Source organism: Chelonia mydas, chromosome 3 (assembly GCF_015237465.2).
Source record: "Chelonia mydas isolate rCheMyd1 chromosome 3, rCheMyd1.pri.v2, whole genome shotgun sequence".
In the NCBI taxonomy this organism is placed as follows: domain Eukaryota; kingdom Metazoa; phylum Chordata; order Testudines; family Cheloniidae; genus Chelonia; species Chelonia mydas.
This window is the reverse complement of record NC_057851.1, coordinates 196,745,527-196,754,218: the sequence shown is the minus strand read 5'-3', so window position 1 is coordinate 196,754,218 and position 8,692 is coordinate 196,745,527. Positions and strand designations below refer to the sequence as shown.

The 8,692-nt window shown below is 44.2% G+C and overlaps 1 long non-coding RNA gene across 2 annotated transcripts; it reads right to left on the bottom strand.

Annotated features, from left to right (window-relative positions):
• Positions 1-1,532: 1,532 nt before the first annotated feature.
• LOC122465262 lies at positions 1,533-3,365 on the bottom strand. Of its 2 annotated transcripts, none has more exons than XR_006289975.1 (4): positions 3,302-3,365; positions 2,769-2,836; positions 2,566-2,641; positions 1,533-1,604 (listed from the first exon to the last, which is right to left on the bottom strand). It is a non-coding gene; the product is annotated as an uncharacterized LOC122465262 (long non-coding RNA). The 2 variants fall into 2 exon arrangements; XR_006289974.1 differs by lacking the exon at positions 3,302-3,365 and adding an exon at positions 3,219-3,293.
• Positions 3,366-8,692: the final 5,327 nt, after the last annotated feature.

The following is an 8,692-nucleotide window of genomic DNA, read 5'->3' as shown; positions in this document are numbered from 1 at the left end:
AATAAACCCAGGCCATCCCAAGTCTCAGGTGAGCACTCTGCCCACTGGATCATCCTTTCGCTCTTGTGCTCACTTGTGGGTGAAATTCACCCCGTGCCCAGGACTTGCACAAAGCTTTCAATCCTGAATGACAACGTTTATGCAGCGGACAGAAACTGTTCACTCCGGTGACTGCTGCATGCAAAGATGCACCAGCACAAATGCAAATAAGGTTTGAAGACTTGGCTTGGTACATTTTCACAGGCTTAGTAGCAGCCAAGTGAGCCAAGCTAATAAACTCCAGTCAAGACATGCCTCTCTTTCATCTGTGGTGACTGCAAGGTTACTGTGCTAATTAAGCATGAAATCACAGTGAGTGATTAGATTGTTTGGCAATGCTGTCACTGGCTTTTCTCTAGCTAGTATGTGAAAAGGTCCACTTGAAGTACTAGTTGGAACAATAGATTAGGGAGAATTACAACGGTCCTGGCCTACCCATGACTGTTAGAATAAAAGGGAATGGGGTACTTGTATTTGCCTAAGTAATAGATCTTTGAATGATAACATGTGGAAAGATAACTATGCATTGCCAAGGCCTTGAGCAATGCTTTGTTCTTCAGGCTGGACCTGGTTGCAATGGCAAAACAGGACAAGAAGACGGCAGCTCCTTCTGGAACGTTTGAATGTAACGGGAATATATGGTTGATTTTGCAATGCCTAGGGCACTTCCCAGCCGTTGATTAAGCATATCTGAAGGGATTTGCTTTTAGTTAGTTCTGTTACCCCAATAATGGTAGTTTTGAACAGCGTATAATAGGGGGTTCTCAAGTGTGTTCCTGGCATGGACCACATGTTAATAGAGAAATTATCTCAGTGACAACCTCCCCTCTCATCCATGGTCACAAGCAACACCTGCTGAAGGAGCAAACATCGCCCTGTATTCAGCAAAGCACTTAAGCACACGCTTAACTTTAAGCACACTGGAGTCGATGGGATTACTTGTATATTTAAAATTAAGCATGATTGTTGGGGGGGGATGTTTGGAGATAAATGGGGGATTTGCTTTGTGTGTGTGCTGTCTGGGTACCTATTTTTATGTTATGGTGCTGTTGCTTCGACTCGTTGTGTTTTTAAGCATTTGTTAGAGCTGCCTAGAGTGTTCAGAGGGGCGCCTCTTCCTATTTTATAAACCTAAAGAAGAACTATAAATAAATCAGATATCTCCGTTAGACCCCATTTTCCATGGGAAAAGGAAGAACAATATCACAAGAAGCTCGGAGGGGGCTCTAAAAGTATTGCTTTGCCAATGGCACACTTACAAATTTTGATTCATACAGGGTGAAATTCTGCTCCAGGCTAAGGCTCCACTTAAAATCCCATTTAAACCCTTTTCTCAGGGGCCTAAGTGGTACCTGGGCCTCATGTTGTCAGTATGGACGGGGCAAATTTCACCCTAGTCTGGATGAGATCAGAATCTGGGCCCTGATATTTCGTAGGAACACAATAAGCTGTGATCTTAGATACTATCAGATGGTTTGCGAAACAACATCTCACCGTTGATTTTCCTGCTGCAAGGTTGGATCCTGAATTTCTCTCCAAGGCCAACAAGAATGACACACCTTGAACTGATCAAAATAAGATACAGGGAGAAAGGACAGATCATCGCAAATCACCTCTATTATAATTAATGAATATGTGTATCACCTGCGTGAGAAGCTCCCAAACCCAAATTTCCCACATGCTTTCCTGCCAAGTCATTGGGTTGGGTCCAGCTAGACTTTGTATATACCACCTTAAATATCATCTCATCCTGATTTATTCCAGGTAATTAATCTATTCCCATCTGTGACTCACAAGGCCACCATTTTGTACTTCCCTCACTTTACACAGCAGAATTCTTTGAGTCCCTCTGGCATAATCTTTCTAATGCCATCCCAGAATCCTTTGCACCAAATCAGCCCAAATGATCCCATTTTGCTGCATGCATATGCATAATCATAATCAGGTGCTAATTCTGCTTTATTCATTGTGCAACTTACAACACAGCGAGATGTTTATATTCGATGGAGCAACAGCTGATAATTTTACATCTGAAAACTATAAGAGTCTAATGAACACTTCTGTTAGACAATGTCAAGAGTCTTCACAATCCCCTTTGGGATTTTTAAAGATAGATGGAAAATGCAAGGAGAGAAGATTTTGCTAAAATTTGGTTGAATTTGTTAGGGGCAAATTCCTGAAGCTGTGTTTGTAAGGCTATTAGTATTATGATTTATTATGTTTGTATGGAACCCATTTTGTTATCTAAAATGGAGGACTTGGTCACGTGATCAGGAGGGCAGTTGGAGTGTTTTCCCTCCCTTTCCAATGGTCAGCAGTGGCCCAAGTAGTAAACAAGTTCCAGTTTTAACTGGATTTTCCCAGGGATTCTATGGGGTTTCCCTAAGGGGTTTCGCGCTATAGAGTCTATATAAGAGCGGCAGTGACCTCAGTTGGGGGCTGCCCATCCGAGTGGCACGTGCCCGGGGGTTTGCTTCCAAAAGTGATCGACACTCCGGACAAGTGTCATCTCCAGCTATTACTTACCTTCTGCAGCAGTTAACATCCATCATGGTCATTGTGAACACCCAGCTGTCATCTCATGAGTCTGCCGCCGTGTCATCTGGAGCCAGTGAGAAGGACGAGTCATCGAGGGGTTTCCTCAGAGTTCCTCTCCTGAGGCTCTGTACGAGCCAAAGGATCGAGGTCCTGGGCGACCACCAGAAGGGTGACATTGTATGTTTACTTACCTTTTGTACTCTATGGGGGTCTAGTTTGGGTCTTGGCTTCAGTCCACAGATGTTCTGAGTTACTGTACCTAGAGAAAGAATAAATTTCTGATATTGTTTTATGCGTTTTTCCCATTCCCATTTATGTACCTCAGTTTCCCCAAAATAAAAACAATTGGTTTGGTTTCTATACACCGGATTCCACTTGCCTCATTCCAGCAGAGAGAGGGGAAGGGAGGTTACATAAGGAGGACTAGCTTGGCACCAACCAGGTGACAGATACTGGAGCTCGCAGTAAAGGACTGTGGACCTATATCTTTGTTGGGGGGTTCCCTGCAGCCTTTCCATACTTTATTCCTTGACCCAACAAATTCCACCCCCCCATTTTGCCATTGAAATTTAAAATTTCTCACTGCAATCTTTAAATTCAAAAATCCCAACAAACTCATTCCACTTCTAAGGCATTTATACCTCTGAATTATTAGTAAATATTGCCTGGTCTCAAATACGGGAGTAGAAGAGAAGTAAGCCAGACCAGTGGTTGGGGTGCTAACCTAGTGCTTGGGAGACTGAAGTTCAGTCCAGCATGAGGGCCTGCACCTGATCCCACTCACCCCCAGAGCCTACAGGGGGCCAACAAGCACAACTAGGCCACAGCAGAACCACCTGATTGGCTAAGGCGGTCAGGTAGCTTGCTCTTAAACCCAGCAGCTGCAGAGGATCAGTGGCTACTACTCAATGCATGGGCCTCTGGATTCTCTGTCTTCCTGTGCCTGACTCACTGCAAGCCCTGCTCCTCCTTGCTTTGCACTGCCCTTGCCTAGACCCTGCCCCGCCCTGCCCCGCCCCGCCCCGCCCCGCCCCGCTCCATTCCCAGCCTTGTTCCAGTCCTGCCTAAGCCTGGCTCCTGCCTTGGCACCAGCCTGGCTCCTGCCTTCCTGACTCCAGGTATGACTGTCAGCTATAATTCCTGGCTCCAACTCTGGCTTGGCCCTTGGTTCTGGCATCTGGACTCTGGCGATGGTTCTGACCCTTGGCCCTGGTTCCTGCTGCTGACTCTGTCATGAACCTTGGCTCTGACACTTGGAGTCTGACTTCAGTTCTGACCTCCCGCTCCAACCACTAGTTATGATTCCTGCTCTGAGCACTGGGCCTGACCACCTACTACCCAGTCTCCTTACAATTGTCTGCTCTGCCACAAACTTTGTGTGTGCCCTTTGGCAAGTCACTTAGTCTCTCTGGCCCAAACCCACAAAGGGATGTAGGCATTGCAACTCCGAGTGTCACAACTCCTAACTCCTAGATGCCTGGCCACCCAGTGCAATCCACAAACCCCGAATGAGCCACCTAGGCCCCCTGTACACAGAATGGGGAGAGACTGGCATCTCAGAATGGGATCCTCATAAAGTCAACACAGCTAGGCAGGAAGATGCCTAAGCTAGCCCATAGCAAATGTAGGGGAGAGGGGTGTATCCTCAGCCCTGCCCCACAAGGAGTTCGGTACCTAAGTCTGGGCTGGAGCAAGGAGCCTCTCTACATTTTGAATCTGCAGCTGGGACCCCTCTTCAGGCCTCAGCCATTTCTGGAATGAACAGCAGTGCACACCTAGCCCCACACAATCCTGTCCCATTCCCTGGGTTAGTTCTCTAACCACTGGACTGAAGGTTATTAGGGAGTCCTGATTCTGTGTAACTGAGTGTCAAAGGCTGAACTTTGCCAGGTTGTGCATTGTGCAATAGGCTGGAGGCAATAATGGGAACTCACTGTAATGCCTCTATATATAGTACCACAGGTGTGCAAGGTGAGAACAGAGTCTGGCCCTGATTCTTGCCTACATCTGAGCTGTGGCTCTCTTATCCCTGGCTGCTGGGCCTAGAGGGGATTGGGGCATCAGCTTTTCCAGCATTAGAGATCTTACGGGTTAGGCCTGGTGCTGTCTGGATCTAGCGTACCCTTTCCAGCCCTAACAGTCCCTGGCAGGAGCTAGCATCAAAGGAAACCATCTCCACCGCTCTGTGCCAGAGGGAATTCTCCTGTGGGACTCTCTAGCCAGCTTAAACTCTTGGCAGACCAGAGAATCCAGCTCATGGAATCTTCCCTAGGAAGCTTACCATCTGCTAGGCCAACCCTGGTCTTTTTGACAGCATTGGGAGCAAACTGGCCCACAATTAGATTCAACAGTGACATGACATCGGGCAAGAGGGATGTTTACTAGGTTTCCATGGTTGTGTGGGTAAAGTGCCCAGTATGGTAGTTCCTTCTTAGAACCCAAGGATTGAAAGGGACCTCAAGAGGTCATCTAGTCCAGTCTCCTGGACTCATGGCAGGCTAAGTATTATCTAGACCATTCCTGACAGGTGCTTGTCTAACCTGCTCTTAAAAATTCCCAATAATGGAGATTCCACCATCTCCCTAGGCAACTTATTCCAGTGCTTACCCACCCTGAAGTTTTTAGGAAGTTTTTTCCTAGTGTCCAACCTAAAACCTCCTTTTTTCCTAATGTCCAATCTAAACAGCCCCCTTTTTCAACCCTGCCTAAGTAAGAGTCTCACCCTGGTCTGGTTCAGGGAGGTATGCTTAAATGTACACATCCAAGTAGCAACAATTAAGTCACTTGAGTGCCTAACTCCCTGGAGAGCCTTTGAAAATCCCAGACTCATGTAAGACCCCAGGGGTCTAGAACCCAGGCCTCATTCTCTTATAGCTGTCATGACCATTCATTGCTCTGACCTTGGCTTGCTTTGCACTTTGCCTTGGATCCTGAAACCTGACTTGGACTCTGACCCTTGGTATCAACCCTGGCCTGGAACACCACTAAGCACTCCTCTGTTATTCCCCTCAGGTTTGCTGACCCTTTGTCATGACTGCCTGTGTGGGGGATCCTGGCACCTCAGCTCAGTGGGGCAGGGAATGTGTCTCTTCATATGTCAGTGTAGTGTCTAGCACAATGGGGCACCATTCCTATTAGGGCCTCTGGGTGTTACTGCAAGAGATGATGTCGTCTGTTTTTATATAGGAGTTGGCCTTTGTTTAAAATCAAATGATAGAAAACTGAGCCTTTTGGCTGGAGGTTTTTTCCAGCCAGTAGGTGGCACTGGGAGGCAAAAATCTGATTCCTGGTTAAAAGCTATTTTAAACATCTTTAACCCATTTGGGAATACATTGCCATACTCCCAGCTAAACTATCATTTGAAAGGCTTCACCAAGTAATGTAGGCCAAAATGTATACTTTATCTTTTAAAGAGTTTTTTTACAAAACTTAATATACATAAAAATGCTTTTAGGCTATTTTAAAAAATTCTGTGCAAATAGCTGGTTGTCAATTTAAACACCCCCCCTTGCTGCATGAGAACCCACCATTCAACAGCTGATTTAAATGCACCCAGTAAACAAATAGCATAAATGGTGACATTTAACATTTGTTCACTTCTATTCATTTAAGAATCTATATAGTTAGGTAGCTAAGAGGTAAAATAATAGTTCTATCCCTTTAATAATAGAGGGGGACAATTTTAAAGGGCCCAAATGGCAATTGGGTACTATGGGAGGCCTTGCCTACACAAGAAAGGGTTTGCTAGTACAGATATGCTCGTCGCTCCCCCTAGTGGAAATGCAGCTTATATCAGCAAAAGGTTCCCCAAAAGGAATAAGCTACAGTAGAACCTCAGTTACGAACACCAGAGTTACAAACTGACCAGTCAACCGCACACCTCATTTGGAACAGGAAGTATGTAATCAGGCAGCAGCAAAGACAAAAAAATAATTAAAAAAAAGCAAATACGGTATAGTACCCTGTTAAACATAAACTACTAAAAAGGGAAAGCTTAAAAAAATTTGACAAGGTAAAGAAACTTTCTGTGCTTGTTTTCATTTAAATTAAGAGGGTTAAAAGCTGCATTTTTCTGCTGCATTATAAAGTTTCAAAGTTACTGTTCAGCTGTAAACTTTTGAAAGAACAACCATAATGTTTTGTTCAGAGTTATGAACAAACTCCATTCCCGAGGTGTTCATAACTTTGAGTTTCTACTATATATTGGCAAAAGGACAGTCTTTCTGGCATAGCTACTAGGTTAGGAATGTGACTTTTCTTCCCACACTTCTAGCTGACACAGCTATTAGGCCAGTAAAACTTTCCAGTGCAGATCAGAGCTAACTGTCATCTGTGCCTTTGCAAATATCTCCCTAAAATCATAAATTCTGATCAGCTATTCAATACAACAGCCAGCAAGCCCTCTTCTCCATGCAGTGGGTCATTGACAGGGAGAGCTTGATTCTGCCCTGTTGAAGTCAATGAGGGTTTTGCCATGGACATCAACAGGAGTGGGATCAGACCCAAAATGCAACGCAGATGGGTCTTCAAGGTGCCCACAATTTGTCATTCTCCAGTCAATTGTGTATCATTCAGAAAAAGTAATCAAAAGCATAGTGCACTGAAAGCTTTATTAGGGATAGAACCTAGGCTTTTTCATAACAGCATTGCTGGATAGTTTTTTTTTTATTAGGGGAAAAAAGTGTGCCTTTTCCAGTTCAGCCTGATAAACTCAGTCAGAGCTTGTATGAAAAGTGATGTTGTACCCAAACTTGTGAAAAAGTTAGGAAACGCTTTTCTGTGCATTACTGCATTATATTGCAATAATTGATGTGGGTAATGCCCCTCCTGCACCTTGAATGCCCGGCCATATACTTACTATGGAACGCTCAGCAGTGGAGGGGTGGAAAGCAGGGACTTAACGTGGATTGCTGTAGACCTGTGCGCCACATGATGCTTGACACCACTGAGATCGCAAAGCAGTAGAGGAAGGGAAACCAAGCAAAGGAAAAATGTTCTTAAACTGGAGTTAAGATGGAAGGTATGTATGAAATTCGTAGTAGTAATTATTTTTAGTATTGTTCCTAGTCACATACTGGTCCAAACATGAAAAAGTAGTTGAGCAAAAAGTTTCGAGATATCAGCACTGGGGCTCCAAATGAACTCATTTAATTTTTTTCAATTTGGTTCTCCCCCTCCCACCCCCCCAAATACTTGTAAAAAGAAACCCTTTCAAATGGAAAGAATCAAAATAGCTATCAACTTTTTTAACTGTATCTAATGCATTTGCTCACTTTTAAAACAAGCCTTTTGAATGAAAATTTAAAAAATCATGGAAAAACTGGGAGTGGGGAGTTTCTAGCCCTCATGATTGTGGAGAAAAGCTTGAAAATGTGACCCCAATGGATCAAACGCTAGAAGGCAAATGAAAAGAAACCAAAACTAATTTGTTTTAAAAATTTCATGCTTTTCAGAATATGGCTCTTTGTCTCTGTATTGCCAAATCCAATGTTCAAAAATAATCAGAAATAAGACTCAGGGGTGAAGACTTGCATATCAAGAAGCCATAACCTCAAAGGGTCATCAGGAAGCAAGAGGAAGATTGTTGTAACACCCTGTAACTCCCCTTCATTGCTGCTGTATTACTTCTGAGGTCACTTAAGAAAGTGACTTATGCAGTGGTAATAGAAGGAAGCATTGTGCAAGGTGATTTAACATCTGTGGCGTTTCCAAACTCAGTAGAATTTGGAAAGGCCAAATGGCAATAAACGCTTTTAAAAAATCAGCATTGGTGTCTGCAAATAGTAATAATAATTACAATGCTTATCTTTTATGTCGCACTTTTCATTGGGACAGCTCAAAGCGCTTCACAATCTTTAAAGTAGTTATCCTCATAACACCCCTGTGAGGTAGGACAGTGCTGCTAGTCCCATTGTACAGATAGCCTCTGTGTGTCAGCTTGCCCAGGGACATACGGTAAGTTTGTGGCAAAGCAGGAAATGAAATCCTAGTGCCTGAGGGCAAGGTGCTTGACAGAATGGAATACCATGCCACTCCCCTTCTCATATAATTTTCTACTAGGATGATGGTGACAGCTGCGGGCTACCAACTTCTTTAAGCCTTGAAAGGTAGGAGG